The sequence below is a fragment of the Lonchura striata genome, chromosome 20 (assembly GCF_050655825.1).
Source record: "Lonchura striata isolate lonStrDom1 chromosome 20, ASM5065582v1, whole genome shotgun sequence".
NCBI lineage: Eukaryota > Metazoa > Chordata > Aves > Passeriformes > Estrildidae > Lonchura > Lonchura striata.
In genome coordinates, this window is record NC_140722.1 from 4,778,131 (window position 1) to 4,802,935 (window position 24,805).

General features: G+C 43.9%; 1 long non-coding RNA gene across 1 annotated transcript; it reads right to left on the reverse strand.

Moving 5' to 3' along the window:
* LOC116184368 (uncharacterized) lies at positions 1 to 24,805 on the reverse strand. The gene is made up of 6 exons (XR_004149139.3): positions 23,899 to 24,805; positions 13,314 to 14,567; positions 11,685 to 11,800; positions 9,294 to 11,068; positions 2,630 to 9,184; positions 1 to 1,866 (listed from the first exon to the last, which is right to left on the reverse strand). It is a non-coding gene; the product is annotated as an uncharacterized LOC116184368 (long non-coding RNA).

The following is a 24,805-nucleotide window of genomic DNA, read 5'->3' on the forward strand; positions in this document are numbered from 1 at the left end:
GGCTGTAGCTGTCCCTGGGTCCCCAGGGGTGGTGGTACCAGTGAACTGTGCAGGCCATTCCACAAGACAGGAGAACGTGACAGAGGAGGCTTTTATTACACACTTTATGGTTGATCAGTCCCTCCACACAGCCAGAGGCATTCAGTCATTGATTTCAGCTGGTTTGCCTCACACCATCTTCATTCCTCAATCTCAGTCATAGCTTTGTTATGTGTAGTAGATATAATTCACACCATCTCTAGTATGATAGATGTGATATTGAATATTTGTTGGAGTATATTGAATATTTGTTGTATTAGGACTCCCCCCCACCCTCGCAGACGAAACCTGGTGCATGTTGAAACTCGATTTACACGTAAAAGGATGTGGCTGGGCCAGGAGATGGGGATGGGCCATGGCTGGAGAAATACGGGACCCCAGGCACTGATCATGGAGTGAACAACCCGAGATGGATCTCATGGAAATCCTTGGGCAGATCCATGTGAATGCAGCGTTCCTGTAAACTTCATCAAGGGATTCAAAAACTCCAGACAATGGATCTTCATCACCAAAAAAGAAAATCTTATTAACCTATGGACTCTGAATAGAAGAAAAGACTGCCAAAATCTTGGCCTCAGGCAGAATTTTCCCTATAAAAACCGTGCCAGAATGGAGGCGTGTGGGCATAGAGGAAAACCTCTGCTGAGGCTGACTCCTTGTTGCACACCCAGGGCCAACCCTGGGCTCGGCTCTGTTCTTTCCTTGTGGCTGGCTAGATAGAATTTGATTGCAAAATAAATATTTTATATTTTCATTCTTAATTTGGCTGGACAAACTTTCATTTCTAACAGCTTGGTGCTGGGCTACTCACCCCACTTCCCACTCTGCCCTGGGACAGGCAGCACATCCCCTCTCTCCTTCTGCCTCTCCTCTCCCCAGCTGGCTTCCAGGAGGGACCTGCATGAGGACTGATCTTTGGGAATGTAACAGGATTGGATTGGAGCTACCTGAGATTAGTGCTGGCACACCAGGTTGGTGTTATTGAGGCCAGTGCCAGGAGGGAGAGCCAGAACACCAGGCTGGCAGCTCCGTGTCCTGTGGCAGATGGGGGATGTCCATCAGGAGACACCTGGCTGCCCAACCATTAACCCTGACCTTCAGGGCTGAGCCAGGTGGCAAAACAGAACCTTAACTCTCAAAAACAAGTTAAAAACCCATCTGAGCCCACTGAAACCTGGCTCCAGGGAGATCCTCCCATTTTGGTCCCAGCTTTTTTGTTTAAAGCAGAGCCATCATGGAATTTGGAGTTCAAATACACACGATTTCTTTAAAAATCTCTAAGGAGAACATTATAATATGAAGTTCTGATTAAATTTCCAGGCATTCCTGCTTTATATAACTGGCAAATACCAGTAAAAGTAGTTAAAAAATATCTTAATATGATGGCCCTTAGCTATATTCTTGACATGCAAATATTAAATCAGTATCACTCCAAGCTGCTTGGGCCTGGTAGATTTTTCCAGCTCAGGACAGTTCTTTTGTCATTTGAAATAACTCTTCCCTCAGCAAGACACACATCCTTCAACTCACCCAGATGGTCTCCTCCTCCAAGCTAGAATAATGTATTTAAATTTATCCAATGGTTTTCATGACTCAGATTTCCCATAACTGGCTGGTTTTTAACCGTCCTCTGCTCCACCTGTTCAGACATCACAGCAACCCTCCCTGGCTCCTCAGTGCAGGAGGGGTTCATGCAGCAGTTCCAGAGAAGCTTCACAGTCACAAAACCCACGGTCTACAGCTTGGTCTGTGGCAGGTCTGGAGAGGAACCATGGATTTTAGAATCTACTTCAAAGTTTTGTTTCTTCTGGGGAGGAAAGGTACATCCTGAAAGAAGCCAAAAAGTAGACCTCCTGCTCAGATAGAAAAGCACACTTTTATTGTACCACATAACTCTGTCCTCTGAATATTTCTCATCTAACTACAAATCCAATCCAACAGAAAATTCATCCAACAACCACAAGCACAGCAAACTCGCTCTCCCCATCAACAGATCATTTTCTGGTTTGGACTACAGAAGAGAAATGCAAATCCTGGTATACAGAGGTTTCATCCTCTGAGTGGATTGCACCAGGACAACAGGCAGGGATTTTAAATACCACATAAAGGATCAAGGTACCCCCCTGTACAGCTGCTCCTTGGGATGTGAGCTCCTGCACCACACAGATCCCTTTGAAAATGTCACAACAGGACTCCAACTCAAACAAAGATACATTCAGGGGAAAAAAGTCCCCAAATCCTACTGACATTCAATAAATCCTTTGAAATTGCTGACAGGAATGTGAGGTGGCTCATCATGGCCTGGATCAGCTGAAAGCCAAATGTAGGGAAGCAGGTGGGAGAGAGGATGAAGTTGGGAGAGGAAGGGGTGGAAAGAAGAGGCATAAAAAGCTGGCTACTGCTTGGATGAGCTGTTAGTTTGGGTTTAAATGCAATTTGGAGTTTGAGAAGGCAGAAGTTAATTAAACTACAGAATATTGTCCTGACACCATTTTCCATAGGCAGTTTCCAGCTGCCACAGAAATCACAAACCATTTAAAACCATTCCTCTGTCCTAGCCCAGACCCCATAGGGCACCAAATGCACAAACCTCAGGCAAGAACCTGGCTCCAGAAAAGGACAAATGATGGCAAACAAAGTCTTGCTTCAGTAGCCCAACAGCTCTGCTGATGTGGCACAGTTTACTCCAGCCAGGGTGGACTGTATCAGCTTTGAGGTAAACAAGGTGAATGTCTAGAAGAAGAAACCCAAATGAATGAGAGATGCTGCATGCTAGAAAATTAATCCCCTTGCCATAAAAGACAAAACAGGAAGGGAAGGTCAACAAGAGCTAACAGGCAAACAACTAATTACAAATTTAACTCTTCAACCATGTGAACAATCAGACAAAAAACATTATAAATCTGAGGCAGCAGTTCTGGTAGTAAAATGTTGACAAAATTATCATACATCACCCCCAACTCAAACAGCAAAGCTCTACTGGAATGTCAAAACAGAGCTGGTGGGGAGCCTTCCAGGCTTCTTATTTTAAGATGTAAGGAATATTTTGGGATTAAACACAGAGCACATGATCTCTCAATCTGTCATGGTGACAACACACCCTTACATCCTCTGACCTTAGAAAGACAATAATTTGTGAGGCTGCCTAATGCTCATCCATCCTTCAGGATGTTCAGAGGTTCAACTCTGCCCCTTCCAGCAGGCACCTAGTGAACCTGCCCAGGCTGTGTCCATTAAAAACCTGGACTCTGCAGCCCAGAGGACAGTGAGAGATGGATGGTGCTGGCATGCAGCCACTTGCAGGGAGAGAGGCAGGATCAGCCTACCATGGGCAGAGGCAGACTCATGAAACCCTCAGGACTGGCACACCATTCCCTTGCTTGCCAGACTTGTTCCAGATGAGCAGTGTATTTGCAGTGTTCTGCCCCAGACCCCAGGGACAGAGCTGGCATCTGCACTCTGAGTGTCTGTCCAATGCCAAAGGATGCAGAGGAATGGTGGTGCTGTGGCTGGGAGAGAGGCTGTGAGTATGGTACTCTTTTAATTCCAAAATATTCTTCATGTCTTAAACAAGGTGCTGGGAGGGAAGCTCCCATTGGCCTGGAAGCAGAGCTCAGCAGGGTTCAGGGTTCTGCATCTTCAGGGAGTCGGGGAGTTTGTTCAGAGCAGGGTGGCAGTGATGGATGTGGCCAGAAGACACAGTTCTTCATCAAACAGTGATGAGTTAATGAGTTACTGTGGCCTTTCCTGCAGAGCAGCCTGACAGTGCTATTTGGGCAGGCAAGGATATGCCTTCAAATTTCTTGCATTTAAATTTCTTTTTTTTTTTTTTTTTTTTTTACATCTGTGATTTTTGATTAGAGTTTTATTCTTATAAAGTTTTTACAGCATTAAGATGCTTCCATATCCATCCTCACTGACTTCCAGTCATACCATGAACTCTCAGCATATACACTAACTGAAATTCTGGTGAATATCAAAAATTGAGGAACTTCCTGTGGGGAAAAAATAGCAAGCAAGACATCAACTTTAAAATAAAATAAAATGAGAAGATGAGAGAAAAAAATAATCCAATTAGTAGTGATTAACCTGATTTCATCCAAACTCCCCCCGAATGAGAGCAGTCTTCAAAAGCTGAACACAGAGCACTATTTTATGTTCTCTGCATTAACCTTTAGAGTTCAAGATGCTCATCTGTTGCTGTGTCCCCTCACAGTGGCGTTTGCAAATGACACAAACATTTGCCTCTGCTCTGTGCTCTCCCTAATGCAGCCCAGCCTGTGCATGCCTTGCAACAATTTCCTCTGGAGCGAGTTCAAGCCCAATTTGCTCATGCTGGTGTCTATCTGTCATCACACGTGTCACACAGTCACTCCCAGCTCCAATGGGCAGCAAGGAGACAAAAGGTCACCTTCCATGTTCAGTGTGTTCTCCTGGAGGCAGGAGAGAGCAGGATGAACCCCAGATTTCCCTCTACCTGACAGGAATTGAAAGCTTTTTCCCTTTTTCCTTGTTCCTCATGCTGCCTCTGGGAGTAGGCAAAGGTGCTCAGGGCAGATGAAAATGAGCCAGATGCACTGTGAGGCTGTGGGAAGGAGTGCTGCTGAGAGGTAACTCCAGCAGCTGTGATGTTTTTCCTTAGAGAGAGGATCCCTCACCAGCCTTTGGGTGCTGACAGTGCCCTGGCTCCCCAGGGCTGTGCTGAGCACTGAAATGAGGTCTGGCTCAGAGAATCACGGAGTGGTTTGGGTTGGAAGGACCTCAAGAGCATCTTGTGCCACCCCTGCCATGGGCAGGGACACCTGCCACTGTCCCAGGGTGATCTAAGCCCCATCCAACCTGGCCTTGGGCACTGCCAGGGATCCAGGGGCAGCCACAGCTGCTCTGGGCACCTGTGCCAGGGCTGCCCACCCTCACAGGGAACAAATCCTTCCCAATATCCCATCTAAACTTATTCTCTTCCAGTTTGAAGCTACTTCCCCTTGTCCTGTCACTCCATGCCCTTGACAGAAGCCCTCCCCAGCTCTCTTGGAGCCCCTTCAGGTACCAAAGGGCCACAATAAAGTCACCCCAGAGCCTTTTCTTCTCCAGGCTGAACCATCCAACCTCCCTCAGCCTTTCCTCACTGGGATGTGCTGTGCCCACTGCCCACAAAAGAAACAACCTCTGTCCATCCTACACTCCCAGGACTGGCTTGCCCAGAGAAAAATGTCTGCAGAGGGGAGAGAAGCCAGCTCATCCCTCTTTACTGGAAAAGGATCTCATCCTTACTGCACTCAGAGCCACAAGGATTTTTTTTTTTTTTGATCCTGCAGGTTTATTTTCTTACTGTTTCTGTATCTGACACCAGTCAAAAGGGATTGTGGGAAAAATATAAATGATACTTTTAGGGTTTTATAAATGGAGCTGTATCGTCCCAGTGATTCAGTGAGAGCAGACTATGGGATGGTAAGGAATAGAACAGAGCTGTGAGATTTATTTCCCATTAGAGTGAGGCAGATGGGGAACAAGGGGGCACAGGCAAAGGCAAATGATTTGATGGGGAAATGGAACAAAAATGTAGAAGAGGCAAAAATCAAATCACGACAGACTAAAAATTTTCCAGTGAGAAGCTTCACTCCCCAAGAAAAGGGGTCTGTTCTACAAAAGGACATGCTCAGGGACACTCCCAGTTTTAATGGAATTGTTATTATTTTTCAATTTTCATTAAGTGACCAATTCAAAAATGTGTTAGCATCTCCAGTAAAGAAGCTGCAATGCACTTATTTCCATTGAAAACAGAGGTGAAAGCAAAGGCTTATGTACAATTCTCCCATCAGTAAAATCTAAACCTCCCATCAATAAAATCTAAATTCTCCCATTAATAAAATCCAAAATCAACCATTTTTAAGTTTGAAAATAAAAAAGGAAAACAAAGATTTAAGGAAAAACAGACATTCTCAAGGAAGGCAAGCTAGATGCTATGAGAAGTAAATCTACAGAAAGTTTTAAATGCAATTTTATTTCCCTGACCATCTCTCTTTATCTGTTAAAGGTTTTATCTCTCTCTACAAACCTTGTCTTAATGTAACACTTAACCCCCACCAGCCACACATATTTGAAACAGCTAAGCCTACTTCAGAGCAGGAGAGGAGCCTGTACCATGCAGAGCCCGTGCACCAGGCTGGCAGGAGGATGCACCTCAGTTGGCTCAGGAAAAGAGACCCGTTGCTCCATCCCTCTCCTCTTGGAGCTTTATTTTGTTGTGCCTCTGTTTTCCCTAAGCACCTCATCCCTCATCTCTTCTTCTTGCATCCCTGGTGCTTCTTCTTGCCCTGTGAACAATTTTCAAAGTCACTAAAATAGGAAAATACAGACAAACACCCACGTGGTACAAACTTAGCAACGTGAATTGGAGAAAAGATTTTTTTGTTTTTCCATGCAGGCTGTTCCAGCGCAGGAAACAATTGGTGTAAACTGCACATTTTGCAGCATGTGTCAGTGCACAGAGCCCCACCACAGATTTTAGCAGCAGCAGCTGTGATAAAGCTGATCTGTGGCAACCAGGATAAAGTAATGAAGCAATGAAGACACTAAACTCTTTTACTGTGCAGCCAAACCAAATGTCTTTTGGTCCCTCATGCATGAGTCTTCTAAGTGTAAACTTTTCACAGCAAGAGAAAGGAAATCATCCTCAGACTTTAGTGAGAAGAATGACTCAGATAGCCCCAGGCAGCAAAGATCTGAGCAGATAAAGAACAGTTTTTGACTGCTTTGGGAAAGTATCTGCTGATTTTCGTGCTTGTGCAATATTGCTTTAAGCCTACACAGAGGTTAATGGTAGATCACCGGGAAGATGTTATTGTGTTGTTTCCTTTCAAGATGCTTCCTCCCCTTTTCCAGAGGTGTAGGGCCAAATGGGAGATGGACTGGCAGTGGAAGCCTGATCCCCACTCCTTAAGCACAGTACAGCCCAGATGTTGCCTTGATTCTTAAGATTTTCTAAAGCCTTCTGAGTTTACATTCCGTTAGAGAACTTTCTCACACAACTTTCTGTAAACAACATATTGTTTTGCATTCCTTCATGGAGGTGGAGAAACTTGATGTACTAGTAGTTTGTCCAATGTCATTGGAGAAGTGGCACATTCACCCTCCAATCCACTGTCACCTTTGGAAAAGTATAAATGCTGGAGTCAGAAAATAAACTCTCTTTTTTTTCACCTTTCCAATAGCAGCAGCTTGTGTCGTGCTTTCACATGTCCTACAGTGATACCCAGCCCTGGGTCTGAGCTTGCCATTGGATCCCCCATTACTCTGAGAATGAAATGGAGCCTTACAAACCCTTTTGTAGGGTCTGTTCCAATGCAGTTTTCAGAAGCACAAAAGCTGAACATCTGCTCACTCCTCACGACTAACCCAGGAACCCAGGGCATTTGTTGGGAATCTGGTGTAGAAAGGGCAGGGGGGAAAATACTTTGAGAATTTCCATTATTTGAGTATGTCAGCAGTTCCCAGTTCCTCAGAGGAGTCCCTGGCTGCTCTGGGCCTGACAGCAGTTTGTATCTCCAATCCCAAGTGAAATTAGTGTGTGGAGAGGAGAGTCAGTGAAAACAGGTGAAAACAACAGTGGCAAACAGAAAAGAGACTGAAGAAGCACAGGGTAGAATCCTGTCCTAAGGGAGCAGCAAAGCATTCCCACTGGTTCCCATAGATCCCTGTGAGTTCTTTCATTAGCAGAACATCCAGACTGGCATGGAAGGGGGTTTCATGAAGGATTTTGTTCCCATTGTCCATCATGGTGGTGTGAAAAACGCCAATCGCTTAGTTTTTAAAATGTTAGAAGTTTAATAATAATAAAATGGTTATAAAAATAGTAATACAATTAGAGTAATAAAGTTTAGAGTTAGGACAATTACAAGACAATAAAAAGCAAAGAATTACGGATGTCCAGATGCTCTCGGGCAATAAGTCACAAAAAGCATGACTTGTAAACAAAGGAATCACCCTTAAACCAATACACTTGTTGCATATTCATATATCCTTCATGGTTATGCATACATTCTGTTTAAAACAAGAAACTCTGTTATATGTCAACTGTTTCCTTTACTCCCCATGGCGTCTTGTAGATTGAGCAAAACCTGAAGAAATTAGTTTCTTTTGATAAGAAAACCATAAATTCCTCTCCTTTGGAAGATTTAGGTGTTCCTCAAAGCGAGTATCTCATTCCTAAAAAAAAATTCCCCCTACATACATAGTCTCTATTTTAACATTATGTTGGAACCTAAAACTATATTTAACACACTACTTAAGAGAACTAATACAGCATAACTTTCTAACATTACACATATAATATTCATTATAATATTTGTGAAAAGCCAATCATAAAATATGCCAATCATAAAGTAAGTAGTAAGAAATCGGGCAAGGTGCCCCATCCTGCCAGCAGCACTGCTCTCATGTGGAAGTGGCTATGGCCTCTTGACCTCCACTGGCTCTAGGATAAGGAATAGAGCCTTTCTCTCTCGTGCTTGGGCAAGATTTCTGGCATTTGTCTCAGAATGAGGAGTGGAGCATCACAACCACCTCACAAACATGATGGATTTTGATGAATGCTTCCCAACAGATGGATGAGATGGGATGCAGAGCACAATCTCCCTCTGCTCTGCACGAGAATGTGCCTGCCCTCCCCTCTGGCACAGCCTCTTGGCTGCCTCAGTGCCCAGGCACCCAGCCCGATCCCCAGCACCCCCAGCAATCCCAGGGGAAATGAGATCAGCTGAACTCCTGCTCAGCCATGGAAGATGGGTTTCCCAGAGCTCCCTTCCAGCTCTGTAAATCACTCATCCCAAGCACAGCTTGGCCTCATCCCTTCCAAGACTCACAGCCCTGCCCTCCCCTTCCAAAGTCATTTATTTGGAAAGGGCAAAGAGGGGTCCCAGCAAAGCCATGACTAATGCCTGGCTAATTCCCAGCAGAGACACAAAGCAGCTCCCCAGGAAACAGAGCTTTCTGCTTTCCTGACCCAGGCTGTGACAACTGAAGAGAGAGCTTGCTCTTACCAGTAAAAATAAACTCTTTCCTCATCTGAGATCTGAGAGGGCAGCTCTCCTCCTGATTTACACCTGCAAGGCCAGCAGTGAGTGCACCAAGGAGCTGCCACAAGACCCTGCAGGATTAACCCAGAGGAAAAAGCTGGTGTGACCCGTGTCACCTCTTTAGGTGTTAAATGCTGAAGAAATTGCTCGGTTTTCATTGTCACTCTGGGCAAAACTCACCTTTACTTTCCCAAGTATTTGTTGCCCACTTTGGGGTTGACCTGGGAAGTCCTTACTGCAATATTCATCAAGTTCCTAACTGCAAATTCCACAGACACCTTCAGCAGAAGCTGCTCTTCACTTGAGCCTATGAAGAAAGTTTTGAAAGTAGAAACCAGCAGCAAAACTGGTGTTGCTTAATAAATGGAAAATACAGGACATGTGAGGTATTTACAACAAAAAGCACCAAGGCTCAATGAAGTTGAGGAAATATCTATTAAAATGAAGAATACTTCAAGTTACAATTATTTTCCTTCTCAAATGTGTATGTTTTAATTAAGTCTTTTTTGTGTTTTATAGTTCCTACATTATCAGGTCATTTGTAAATTCTGACATCTTTACATGCATTTTAAGCCACATTTCTAATTCTACTGACAATTAATACTTCATTCAATTAATATTTTTACGTTTACCAGAGAGGTAATAAAGCCTTTCATCTTTACAAAAAAAAAATCCTTTTAATCATCTCCAAGGTTGTGCTGCAGGCAATATTTTGTAGGTGTACTTGGAAGCTGGGTAACAATTGCAGAAATGGAACTGCCAACACTCTTTCTCCATTTGGAGGAAATTCCAGCATTTTAGTGCCTTGTGTTTAAGAGGAGGGATGCTGCACAAGAATTGTGCATTTTTGCCCATAAAAAATTGCTTTTCCTTTTCATAGAAATAGCAAATCTCTTGTCCCATCCAGTGCACAGGAGCACTAAAGGACCTGCCTCCAGCACCTAATCCTAGAGGATCATTTCCCCCTTGGAAAAGCTGATGTGACAGGTAATATTCACTGAAGGGCTCCTGAAACAAAAAATATTAGGGAAGCTGGTGTGAACCTCAGTCTTTCCAGGCTTCTTGTCTCTTCTGCAAGGGTTGATTCAAGGAGTTCTGCATGCTCGAGGGTGTGAGCAGAGTGTCTCTGTACTGTAACTTTGCAAAGCAGCACTGCAAAAGCTCACTGAGCCTGAACTGTACAAGGAATTCATGTCAGCAAGGAACAGAAGTACCTGAGAGTATGAACTGCACAATAAATGACCCATGGCTTCCTGTACTTAAAAAAAAAAAAAGTTCACAGGGTAAAATATCACAAGGAAAGAAACTATTTCAACCAAATAAATGACAAGAATATTTTAAAGAAAATGGGGATTGGCTTAACAGAAGTAGTTTGAGCCAGGAGTACTTTGCTGGTACAGAGGGAACTCAGGATCCAACTTTGCTTTCATGATGCTGTGCCAACACAGCCCATTATGCAAGAGAGGACTTTTAAATCCTTATTTCAGAAAATAGGTCAGACTGAGCTTAAACACTTCCTTGTAGAAATACAGCTTAATGTGGATTTGAGTGACTACCGTGGCTCAGCGCCAGGCAGCAACTTCAGAGATGTTGCTGAGAAATGTCCTTCAGCCTTCTTTTGCTTCAGTCTTCCTTCTTCAGAGAAAGAGGGCAAAACAACAAGGCTGAGAGGTCTCCATCAAGGACAAATCACATGGAATAGCTGTGGAACAGCTACATCCAGCAGCTGATGTCTGCTGGTGCTGCTGCTGGACCACGAACGGCCTCGAGGGAAGCAGAGGGAGCTGCTGTCTGCAGGTGGGATGAGCAGAGAGCTGAAGCCCTGTTGGCTGGAGACATGAATCTGCCACATCAAAAGTTCATTTCAAACACAGGGCAGGATTGGCTGCAAGGGGACATAGTGGGAAAATCTTTTATCCATCCTAATTTCATGTGTAAGAGCAAGGACAATGACTCTGAAAGGCATAATCATGGAAGTGTTTCATTATTTTGTTGCATTTTTTTTAATAAGGCTTAAAGCTTGACATATCCAATCAATTCTATTTCCCCTGTTGCATTGTGGATTAGTTAACTGCAGAAGCAAGAAAGGGTGCCTGATTTATTATGTATAGAGCTTTGGAAAACTACAAAAAGCAGAAGCATAGACAAGTTACCCAGCACCACTAATGGCCTTCAGCAATGATGAAATTAAACTAACTGTAGTAAAAATGCAAATAAAAAGCAATGTATGAATTCAGGCCTCTGTCTTCATTAGAGAATCAATGCAAAATGCATTAATTCAGGCAGCCAAAAGTAAAAAGAAAGGGGGGATAAACACAAGTCTGTCATATCTGTAACCTTGGCAGCAAAGAAATGTTGCCAAATTCATAAAATTTCCCAACCACATATATGACAACTTACACCTGGTGGGTTCTAGAAGCCTGTGTCAGGAGTTCAGAGGAAAAGTCTCCAGGAAAAAAAGGCCAGTTTCACCAGGAAACAGGAGGAGCCCCTCTTGAAATATCTTCCATTATGAGAGTGTGAAATTGCCAAGCCACATCAAACTGAACTTGCACAAAATTTTAACCAGACCTTTTGTCCAGTGCAGAAATCTCCACTGTGTCTTGCCAGCTGGCAAAATGCCTGTCCTGCTGCAAGGAGGGCTCCAGCTCAGGAACAGCTCCTGCTCTCAGGGCTTCTCAGTCACACTAAGGAGAAAACAGATCAGCAGCTGCTTGAGAAATCCCTGAGAGTAAGATCCAGAACCCAAACTATTCCAGATAAAATGTAAGATAAATTCAACAGCACTACCAGCTGCCTTTGAGGAATCCATTACACAGCCATCAGCTCATGAAAACTCTTGGCTTTTAAAGACTGAACCTTGGCTTTTAAAGACACAGAGGAGTGAAATCTTTGTGCAGCTGTGGAACCTCAGGGCCCCTTGGTGGGGAAGCAGCTCTGATGAAGCCTTGAGCTTGTGCAAACCAGAATTAATGCTGAGAAAATGGACCTCAAACCTGTGCTAACCAAACTTAGTGCTGAGAAAATGGACCTCAAACCTGTGCAAACCAAACTTAGTGCTGAGAAAATGGACCTCAAACCTGTGCAAACCAGAATTAGTGCTGAGAAATGGACCTCAAAGCTTTCACTCACTGCCTGTGCACGGGTATGGGTGAATCAAACATCTACACTGCTCTCTGCCAATTAATAACTCCAGATAAAACACACAGGGAGAGACTGACAATATCAGAGATTTTGTGTGCTCTCCTGCCCTGATAGACATCGTAGCACTTTACTGCTGTTTTACATGTCCAAATATTTGCCTGGATAAGTAGACTTAGAATAGTTTGAGTAAGCTGCACTTTGGAAGCTGGATGAGTCACATCATGAAGAAATATTCTGAAAAGGTCTACAGCACAATTACAGACAGAAAAATGAAAGAAGTCGACACTAAACAATGTATCAAGGGTAAAAATATCCAGACTAGGTTTGCCAAAGGAGGACTTTTCCCAAGTCTAATATTTATGAAAACTTGTTTCATAAAACAGTCAATTGGACTGGAGTGCCTTTTTAAATAATAAAATACATACTTCTTGCTTTCTTTGTCTGGACACAGAACATTCCATGTGAAGGAAAAGAAATTGAGCAGTTTGAGCAGAAACCTGCCTGGCATGCTAGAAACACCCTTGAGATCATGGTATAAATATTTGAAAATCAGATTTTATACTCTTCTGTAATTCTGCTTGTAGCACAAGGAAGCAGGGAACCACAACAACACACACACACACTGTAAGAGAAGGCTGAGGTTATAATTTTATGTCTCTCAGAGTGCAGTGAGAAGCCTTACATGCCTCAGAGAGCCGAGAGCAGATTTAGCAGGTTATGTAGATCAATTGCAGACAGATATTTAAGGAAGCAAAAAGTGATATTCCCACCATTAAATATAGGTTGGAGTCTTAATAAGGCACAAAGTGAGGGGAATGAGAAGCTTTGAAATTGAAGTTATTATGCGCTGCATCAACTTCCAAAAATTACATGCTAATATCATCCTCTTGCTTTTATTCCTCTCCAGTTCAGCAGAAATCCACTCCTCAGTCTCTTTCTGCAGGTACAGCTGCTCCTGTCTCACAGATTGGATACCCCTCTCTGCTCAGACAGTGAGCTCTTCCCCCATCGAAATGAAGCATCCTTCCCAAAATGCCCCAAACCCAACAACTTCACCATGGATCCAGCGACGTCGAGACGTGCACCCAAAGTCACACCACAGCAAAAGTTCAATCACATCAGCAGCAATAAGTACAAAAATTGTGTTTTATCAAGCAAAGAACCCATGGAGAGAGACCTAAAAAAACAAAACCAAAAAACCCCACAAGACCAGACCAAGGTGAAAACTAGAAAGCTGCAAGATCACAGGCAATTATGGGTGACTTTCTTGGCAATCAGGACTTGCAAATTAAGTCCACCTCCTGGCCTGGTGGCTGATTGCCAGGAACAAGTTAATTAACCATCACTAACAAATGTGCTTGTATGGTCTTGCCTAGTCTTTAACTAGCTGGCTCCACCTCTCCCTGGCAGCTTCCCCTGACTGACCTCCTTTAATTGCCCATGGGCCAAATTCACCCTGGGGAAAATTTTTTTATCCTTAGTTTGCACCAAGAATTAATTTCGCCCTGAAAATATGCTCTGGCATTTTCCTCATAAACTAAAGAAAATAATAAAATCTTTCTTTTTTTTTCCTTTTTTTTTTTCAAACCTTCCCTCAACATCATTGACCTTTCCCATCTCATTCCAGCCACTTACAGACAGTTCCTTTTCTTTCAGCTGATTTTTGCAAGCATTTGTTTTATTTTATATGTTGCTCATTGAACTTTTTCCAGTCCATGTGTCTTATTCTAAAACTACAATTCACAAAATAGCCTAATTCTCCAAATGGTGCTGAACTGAGTGGAATAATTACCTTACTTGTTTTAGGTCTCCACTGGAATCCAGAATTACACACTTGGAAAATTATGATTGTTTTATCTTCTCTTTTTTTCTTTTCTGCAATTTCACAAGATGTGTGAAAGACAGGTTTTTATAAAGGACATAAACCCAGCCAAAACTATAATTACCACAGACAGAAAAGTATTCAGAGAAAAGATGATTTTATGATTAAGGCATTGGAGTAGAAAGTCAGAAATGTAGATTCTTTTTGTGGCCCTGCCAAAACCTCTTTATATAACCTTTGCTGAGTTAATCCCTCTGTTCCTCAAATATAACACTCTGGCACTTCCCTGCTTTACGATAGCTGCTGCGTAAATACATTCATTCACATTTGTGAGATGTTCAAACACACCAATAATCAGAGAACCACGACGGGCTGGGATGGCTGAAATCATCTGGCTGCATTTAATCATCTCTTGTCAGGAGTGAATGCAGCTTTAATCACAGGCACGCGGGATGTGGCAGCATGGCTGCTGAGAAACGAGCGCCGGACTAAAAGAAAGAAAAACAGGACAAAAAATTATGTTACCTATAAAAAATAGCTTGCAAATCAGGGCAGCAAATACATAAAAGAATCTAAACATCTCCCCATTCCAGTTCCCCCAAAACAGGGATAGGCTCAAGTCTCTCAGGAAAAAAACCTATCAGAGCATCAATTTACATGCCACTGGAGCTAAGGGAAGCCAAGAGGAATTACAGCAGCTCCCAACTTCTACCTTGATCCCAAGGAAAAGTGCACAAAAGAAATGCTGCTAAAGGCTTACCCACAGTTTTTAAACAGCCTTAGGTACAGGATGCCAGAGGAGCATCAGCTGCATGTTTCCAGGACAGGATGAGGATGCTGAACCCTCAGAGGGAATTTCATATTTCATTTAAAAAACTCTGAGCTTGAGCAATGGCTGAAGTGGGAAAGCAGGAAAGTCCAGGCCTGCAAGGCTGCAGGGTCACTGGTCACTGCAGGTATGTCACTGTAGCCACTTCAGTGCCCTGCTGGCACCTTTGGGCATGGACTAAGGCCCAGAGAAGGTTTTCATCTGCTGCTCCACTCTGAACCATGCTCACAGCCACACCTGTATAGAAACTGCTGCCACATCCTCCCAACCCTTTTCCTGGAGGAATGGGCAAACTCAGGGGTGTTTCCCTTCTTCTCTCTTCCTCCTCAAACACCAAAGGCTTGGAAGGTTGCTGTGTCAACTGATCCCCCCTTCCTTTTTCATTGCTTTAATAAATTAAGCTGAGTAACAATAGAGATGAGAGAAAGCAGGACAATGTGGTAAATGTAGCAGAAAGAAATTTGAATTGTAATGAGGAGAGCTAATCAGGAAAAGAATGGACTATAGAAAAAAGCACTAATGAGTTTCTAAATAAATTCAAAAGGTTAATATTGTTCTATCTAACAAATACGAGAAGAATCCTAATGTGAAATTAAAGGCCTCACTCCAGTACCCTTGCAGCCATATATTAAAGCTGTAACACCCACTCTATTTACCCCTCTGTCCATCACATCCATCCTCTCCTGATACCTCTCATGGACTGCTCCTGGAAATGGGCACCTTTCAGGTCAGCCAGGTCTCTCAATCTCTTTGTTTTCTGTCCATCAAAATGCTTGAGCTGAAGTCTCTAAGTCAATGGACAAACTCTCTTTGACTTGCAGAGTTTGCACCAAGATTATTGCGACTCATTTATGTCAGCATCAACAAAACAGAGATCAAAATGCACTTTTCAAACCATGAGAGGTGTGTGGGTGTTTATGAAGTGATGGATTTTGTGGGATTGAAGCACATTTCTATTCCCTTTTATTACCATGTGGATTTCCAGGGTGAGCAAAAAGCTAATGCAGGTTAACTGAGGAAAGAGCAAGTGAAAATAAAAGTTTATACCAATAAAGATGTTGGAATGTGTCTTGTTTGTTTTAATTTATATGATGCCAGTAGTTCAAAATATAAAGCTAAGACTTTCTATGTATAATCAAAAGTGAGAGTCCTTTATGTATTCTATTGCAAAACATTGTAAAACTGTATTTCGGCCAAAATTTTGTGTGAGAAAGTAGTCCCTTTCAAGAATTAAAAAAAAAAATAAAATAAAATCCAATTCCCAGCAAAGTAATAGACTCAACTTTCCATAAGAATAGAGGATCTGCTCAACTAATTTTTTTGCTTGAAGGAAGGAAATAGTGCCATTATAAAATTTTACTCTGAATATAAAATACCAGAATGACATCATACTTAGGGGAGAACTCTGAGCACATTTGTGTGCATGGCTGTTCATCTGCCAACAAAACCTACAGGGGAAAGCAAGGGGTGGCTGCACATTTATCTGCCCTGGTCCCAGGCTGGCAGCAGATGAGTTAGGTGCCAGCCCAGAGCTCTGTAACCTCGTTACAATCCTGCTGTGCCCACGCTGATGAATCTCTGTGTGCTCATCCCAGGGGCATGGGCTGACTCAGGACATGGCTCTGCTCCTCTGCCTGCCCTGCAGCCATGGCCCCAAAGGGCAGAGCTGCAGCTGCTCACGCCTGACCACCCAAGCATCCCTTCACACCTGGCACAGGAAATGAGACACAGGAAGATGTGCACCATTTTTATTCCAGGTGTGGGGATTATTCTAAAGTTAGAGCAATACTCCTGTGCCACGACTGACCATGTGTCTTGGATTGAAAAGACAGGAGTCTGTGAAGGAAGGCAAAAGCCTCCTGTGAAATGGAAAAGGTAAACCCCCTCCCTCCAAATTACCACAATTTCAAAATTAAAAGGCTCTCAGGCAAAGATATGGGAATGGGAATAACAGTTCTTTACTAGGAAAGAAACAAAATAAAAATAATAAAAAAATGTAATTAGTACAAACAAAACTAGTGATAGGGTCAGAGACCTAACACCCTGAGGAGTCAGGGAATTGGGAATAGTCCAGTTCAATGGTGGCTGCTCCTCCTGGAGTGGCAGATGAAATGCTGCTGGAGTGGGGATCTGGAGAAGGGTGGAGTTTTCTCTGAAGGTCTGGGGATGGAGTAGATGGGCCTGGTCTTCCTCTGGGGATGCAGCAGAGAAGAAGCTGCTCCTCTGGGAATCCAGCAAAGGGGCTGCCCTGATGTCCCAAAAATGCTGATTTTCTGCAGGTAGGGGTGCTTGGCTCCTCCCTCTGGGTGGAGCATCTCACCATGGGATGATGGAACTTTCCCAGACATGCAGTGAGTCATTCAATGGTCCATTAACAGAAGATATCTCCCCGGAGGGAGACATTGTTCTTGGAAGAGATAAGAAAACTGCCCCACCTCCAACAGATAGCAAATAGAATACATGCTTATCTTACAAGCCGGGACACCATGCTATGTATTATTCACAGCAACCTTGCAAAATGCTGCTCAGCCACTCACCTGCCATGAATAATTTTGTTTGACAGGCAGGTTAAATATTTCAGTGTCCTGATCATCCTCCTCCCCCTGCCCACAAGGAAGGAGGGCAGTCGTGGGCTGCCCTGAGAGGCATCATGGCAAAGATGTTTAATAGAGGCTTTAGTGGATCTCAAACTCAGTAGCAAAGGCTGAATTAAAAAAAAAAAAATGTGGACCCAGGAGATTGGAGTGGGAAATACACAGAGACAGAGACTTGACAGTGAAGACATGCAACCTCTTTGTGAGTAACCCTCTGAACTTCAACAGGAGACGTGCATTTCCCCCTGGTCAGTTATGGAGAGCTCCCCAGAGCTCCTCAGCATGTCCAGCCTGAGCCACAGGGGAAATAAATGCAAGACAGAGGAGCAACGTGTGCTCCTGAGCCCAAGGTAGATGTCTCACCCACTGAATATCTCTGGCACTATTCCCTCTGCAAAAGCTAAAATGCAAAAAGGCTTCCTGAGACAAAAGGCACTGCGAGGAAATTGCTAAGTGTGAATAAACAGGACAGTTGCATAGCTCATCATAACCCTAATGATGCTCCCTAAATCATGCAGGCCCATCACCTAGATCTATTGGCCACATTAGCAGTCTGCTGAGTGTGGGAAATATGGAGAGGATCATTTTTAAAGGGTTTTGCCTGCAATGCTCATTGGGAACCCTTTGAGATGGAGTCTAAAGCAGATGGTGAAATGGGAAAATTATTCACATTAATTCTTTAGCAGCCTAAAATAAATTTAGAGAATAATGAAATAATGAAAGCTCCATTCAGCCACATTTTTGCTTTTGCAGCAGTCATCAAAGTCCTAACAGGGAGGACCCAGTGCTGCTGCATTCCACACACAAAGCTGCTGTGTTAATTGGTTCAAAGACACAAGAGCAGCAATATCCTGGAAAAAAAATAAATAAGGTCATCCTCTTTCATTAGCTATTGTTCAATGGCCTGATGAAAGAACAAACAAGCTGAAACAGCAAATAAACCTCACAATGCTGAATGCAGATCCCTTTCAAGCTTCCTTCACGCACGTGTCCTACAGAAAAACATCTGCTTCGAGCTTCTCATCCACTCTTCAAACTCTTACAATGGGAAAACAACCCTGGTCTTCCATTTTACAGACAAGGAAACTGAGTCATTGCTTTCATCCAGAGGGGGAACATCAAAGTCAGGACTACAGCCTAGCAAATCCAATCTCAAGTTTTCCTGCTCGTTTTGCAGGAGCAACATCTTCTTGGGTGACTTGGTGAATCCAACCACAAAAGTCTCCTGAGCTAAACACAGTGTCCCCAGCCACATAACAGGACTGGCAGCCTGGGAGGTTTATCCTTCACCCGGATGATCCAGAGGATCTGAGGAACATGTCCAGGGGAGCCCTACTCCCACAGCAACAAGTTATAGAAAATATTTGTTTACCATCTTAAACACAAGAAGTAAATAAAACCATTGCAGAATTCACAAGACATTTCTGTGTGAGTGCAGCACAAAGCTCTGTGAAATTGTTGAAAGCAAATGAGGGAGAATTCAAATGTTTCATACTAAAAATGCTAAAGTTCACTCCAAAAATCACTAACACCCGAGTGATCCAGTATCAAGATATAATATTTGCTAAATGGCAATCTCTAGCTCAGATTTTGCTCCTGATACTTTACAGCCCTGCTGCTTTCTGGTTATTTTATTTCCTAGTAGTTTTTGGCACAGTGAGCAAAACCTACCAAGGCTTCCAAGGGCTTGTCGGGAGGTTCTCTGAGCCCCTGTCCATGGTCTGATGTTGTTCTGGGTTTCTCCTCTCCAATGCACTGCAGTCAGCATGCAGAGCTCCCTCACCCCCTGAGAGCCACTTCATCAGGGCTTTTCCCACCAGGTGAGTGCTGGGATGAGCAGCCAGATGTTTCAGAGGATAAACAGATGTGACTCGCATCAGCCAGACAGACTGCCCTGCCTCATTTTCCAGAATCCAGCGATGGTGAGACGCCTCCAGCACTGCCCAGTGCCTGCATGGACTCACTCTGCAGCCCAGCCCGAGAGGTGAGAGCTACCAGCAATGGTGGTGAGAGCTGCTCCCACTGCCTGACCTCTCCCAGGGCCCAAGAGGAGTGCCTTGGGCAGATGTCACACACCAGCTCAGCTCTGAACAACGCACTCCTGCTCCTCGTCCATGCTTGGGGACAGCAAGGGGGACTCAGGGGACACCTTCCTGGCAAAGCCACACAGCTCTCCCAGCTCAGCTTGCCCCAAACCCCTTGTCTGCAATTAAAACACTGTTTCCCCACCTCCAGCAACACACTCAGAAAATGCCCGGGGCTGAGGCTTTCCTGCCCTGCTCCCAAATGAGGAATCCTACTGGAATGGAGGAGATGAGAGAACACTTCCTCTGTGTTCCTCTTGTTTCTCCCCAGAATTAGCTGGAAGTTCTGAGCCCTGGAAAAAGCACAGCTTGGTAAAGGTCATGATCTGAATGCAGATTATTCACAGACATGAATTTTTCTGATGAATTATTCCAAACACATCATCCAGCTGCTGTACTGAGCACATATAGGATGTGCCTCTGCAGCTACTCTAAATACAAAGCAGGGCATTAAATAAGAACAGTCACTTGCTTGGGAGCATAATATTTTATTTGCCACAAATATGCTAATTCTTTAATTTTCAGTCTCTATGCCAGCTAGAAATACAACATGAGCAAGACAAGTTTTCTTGTAGCTGATTACTAGGTAGCTTATCAAAGTTGATATATTAGATTTTAGGCCCTGATTCAGTGGGGTTTTTTTAGACTCTTATGCAATTTTGATCCCATGGTAATGGATTTTGAGTTGCTTACAAACATGTCAAGACTATCATCTGCCAGTCATGTCCCCATGCTACTAATTATTTATGCCTACTGAGTAAATTTATTGGCAGGTTTGTCAGAAAAAGCAATATTTTTTTCTAGTGCTTTCTAAATAAATATCAAGGGGCAGGGAAGAACCAGCCATTTCAGTGTCTACTGCAACCTCCTGGTATATCTCCAGGTTCCTGAATTCCAGTTTATGGGATTCAGACAATAAAAGCAAAACCAGACACCCCTTGTCACTTAGCACTTCTTAAGTTTCACCAGTCCTGCTCATAGTGTTGTATAAATCATTTTTAAAAGGCTTGTTTCTGTCACTGTGTTTCTGCTCAGCACAAGTGCCCACTGAGAGGGACCTAACCATCATTTTCAGTAGGATCTGGAGGTTAGAAAAATATATTCTGTGTGCAGTAGGTAGGTCTGGTTGGAGCTAATGGAATTACACAGGAATTTCAGGGCTCCTCTGTGAAGAGGAAGGCTTCGGTCCAAGGGGAATAAAGTGCAACTCCCCTGTCGGAACTCAAAATGTCCCTCAGACATTTTTGGATGTTCCAGACCCCGGTCAGAAGCATTTGAGACCCTGGCAGGCAGCTGGAAACAGCTGTGATTTTGGATTTGAACCATGGAAGGATTTACCAACCTTGCAGGAAGAACAAGAACTCATAAAAGTTTAGATATCATAGTAAAGTAGTCACAAAGTAGAGGGAAGAATTTTTGAGTGCTGTACAGGGGGTTTTGGTTTTGTACATGGGGGTCAGAGGTTTTAAGATGGATTTGGGATTTGGGCCTGCCCTGTCCTCTCTTTCTTCTTCCTTACCTCCAGTTCTTGGTGATGTTGGCACTCACAGATTGGTTTAGAGTAGAAAAGCACCATTTAATATAGGTAATAGGCATTGGGGAAAAACTGTAAACATGTAACACGTAATGTACCATATAAAAGAGAGAAAAGCACCATTTAATATAGGTAATAGGCATTGGGGAAAAACTGTAACCATGTCACACGTAATGTACCATATAAAAGACAGCAGGAGCCCTGGGCGGGAGAGAAGAAGCAGTCGGGGTCAGAGAGGATGTCAGGGTGTGTGTGTGCCTCTGCCTGAGCTGTGAGCAAACCACAGCAGCCCCAGAAGAAAATCTTTTCGATAACTTGCAATAAACTGCCTTGAGACCGAACAACAGAGACTGCTGAGCCTTTCTTTGGAAGCTCGGGCTGGAGGAGAGACTTTTCCACCACACAACCCAGGGTGGGCTCCGGCACTCCCAGAGCCAGCAGGCTCAGGGGCATGCACTGGGAACTCGGTGTGCAATTCCTGCTCAGGGCTGCCCTGCACCTGGTGATTATCCTGACTTCAGCCTCCTGCCCAGGCTGGGAAATGCTTCAGGCTCAGCTGCAGCAAGTTCAGGAGCTGGGACAGCACTGAGATTTCAGCTCAGGGCCACCTCTGAAATCAGCAGCTCTGGGGAGTCACCCCTTTCTTGACAAGTGGTAAAAGTATCCCCAGAGGCTTTGAGGTGTTTGTAACTCCTGTGGTACTTAGCCATGATAAAGGAGGAATTGAAAAGTTCACTATCACCACATTTTAGAGACAAATTTGCTGTCATCCCAAGGGGTTTGTGACTGTTGTTAGATTTAGTGCTTGAGCCCAACATCAGCACAGAGAAGTTTAGGAGATAGAGAAAACAGAAAAACTCTTTTAAAACAAGTGCAACCCTTTGGATCTCCTGAACAGATAAAGTGCATTGTTGGGTCAGGACAAATATTCAATTTGATTCTTATCTTATCCAAACTCAAATCTCTTTTGTTATCAGTTACTTTCCAAGGCAACGCACAAATGAGCTCTGAACTTACATTTAAAAAACACAGAAATAAGAGATCTCTTCTGCTTCCTTCCCCAGGAATTAGCCCAGCCCAGACTCCCAACAACCTTGGGGAAGCTCAAATCTAGACCAAGCTGGAATGAAATTCCAAAACTGCAGAAATTATGGCAGCATCTAAACATTAAAAGTAATTTTTCAGACTTATCAGGGCAGATGAAAATCCAGCACTGGCTACACCAGCAGGATGTAACCCTGCTGTACAAGACTGAGAGTGTTTTTAGATCTTTGGCAAAAAATATTTGGTATAAGGAACTTTTTTCTTTCTCCACCTGTTCTCTTCACCATCCCATCCTAACACCTATAAAATTGCTTTTTCATTTATTCCACAGATGAGACGAAACCAAAACCAGCAGTACCTTAAACCAGACATTTTTCTTGGCCATGTCCAGACCATGGGGCTCATTAGAAAACTTAGATATAATCAGCCCTTTGAAAAAATACACATTTATTAAGTGGAAGCTGATCAGAAGAAAGATTCACTTTCATATGTCCTCTTGATTTTGAAAGAAATGTCAGAAAAATATTTTTAAAGTTCAAATAAAAAATGCTCAAAGCCAGATGAAGTATCTTCTTAGAAATGCAGGAAAACATTCATTCTGTTCAAGTAAACAAAATTAATTGGCATTTTCCCTTTTCACTCACATCAGGGGGGTGACCACAAGTGGACAGCAGGGCAGATCCTCAGGATGCTCCCCTCCAGATGTGGGTTTTTTTTGTATCAAAGTATCCCTGTACTTCTCTGAGCTTTGAGGAAAATGTATTTTTATATTTAGAGAAGTAGCCTGGACTGACTAAAAGCACCTACAAAAAGGCAAAAATTACCTGGGCCTTGTTGCTACAAGGCAAGGTTGCGGCATGAAATCACCACATCTTAACCACACCCTTCTCCTGTGGCCAGAGCACCACCAGCTGAAGGAATCTTGTGGTTGCAAAATACACAGAGCACCCCCAAAACCTGCAGGGATACCACAGAAAACTCCAGCACAAGAAAATATTTTTCCTGTTAGAAGCATGAAGGGCCTGGAGCTTTCTCTTCTATATCTCAATTTCCAACTCATCTTCTTTTATAGCCCAGAGACAGCATGGATCCAGTGGTCTTCAAGAGAGAAAACAGGAGAAAGGAAAATATAACCTCTTCCACCTTTGTTGCTCCCAAAACTCTCATTATTTCCACAGCGAGTCTGTTGTGTTTAGACACATGCCAAAAGCAAGCCAAGACCCCTGGGATGCTCCAGAGGACACCTGGATCTCTGCAGGCACAAACACAGACCTGCAGCTTCCCACATGGAGGGGTGTGAATGAAAAGGGCACACCCGACAGAGTTTGGGTGCTGGGCTTGGAACAAAACATCAGCTCTTGAGGTGGAGGGTCCAAAAGCACAGACAGGTTGAACTCTCAGCAGAACAGGTCATGCTACACAGGGCACACGTGGGGAATAAAAGATAAACTGAAAAATGAAACTGCTTCCAAGAGCATCCTTATCCAAGCAGCAGAAAAGCACTGCTCAGCAATGGGCTTTATTGACCGGGTGATTTGTGGGACCTGGGCAGCCCAAACCCAGGGGATTCTGCTCAAAATACTCTGAGCAGGGCAGCAGCACGAGTGCCTTCAGCACAAGCACTTTCAGTTTGTTTTTATACAGGGAATGGGAAGGAGGAAGGAAATAAACATAATAGAAGGAGCAGAACAGCAGAGCGGCAGCACGGGTGACAGGAAACAATTTATAACTTACTTGAGAGTCTTTTCTGAGTCATCTGTTCTGCAGCTCAGACAGCAGCACAGGTCTGCCCGGCTCTGTTACACCAAACACAGAGCACACCAACATTCCAAGCTGTTTGGAGCCACCTCCTTCATCCTGGGCTGTGGGAATGTTCCAACAAGCCACATTCATGGTGATTTGTTCCTGTGCTCAGAGTTGAACACAGGCTGTGGCAAAATTCAGCTTATCATGGCCAGAAAAAAAGGGGAAATAGCTGTAATTCCATGGAAAATTTTCTTACAATAAATAAATCAATATGAGCTGAAATTCACAACTCTTTGTGCAATATGTCAGATTTTAAAATTCAAAAGACTGCCCTTAGGAGACATTTGCACCATTGTTCTATGCTAACTTGAGTAAGAGAGAGTGGTGCTTTAGGTCAACAAGCTTTGGCCTCCATAGCTCTGGGGAAGAGAAACACAATGCTGCTGTTCCTCAGAATCCTCAAATAAATCTTATATATGGGATTTATTTGTTAGCTTGAGTGTCCCCTTGGAGCTCATGAACCACCAAAGAGTCATGGAATGTCCTGAGCTGGGAGGGACCCACAGGACCCCCCAGCCCAGCCCCATCCCTGCACAGACCCCCCAACAGCCCCACCTGGGCACCCCTGGCAGCGCTGTCCCAATGCTCCTGGAGCTCTGGCAGGTTTGGGGCTGTGCCCATCCCCTGGGGAGCCTGGGCAGTGCCAGCACCTCTGGGGAAGAGCCTTGCCCTGACCTCCAGCCTGACCTGCCCTGGCACACTCTCCACCAAAGCCTGGAGACAAGGAGCTTCTCAGAAGCCTTGTGACAACCATCAGCTGCCCTTTGATCCTCCTCCCTGTGGTTTGGGCTGGGTCACAGTCTATGTGTGTGGGAGTCCAGGGCTTCCCTCTGGC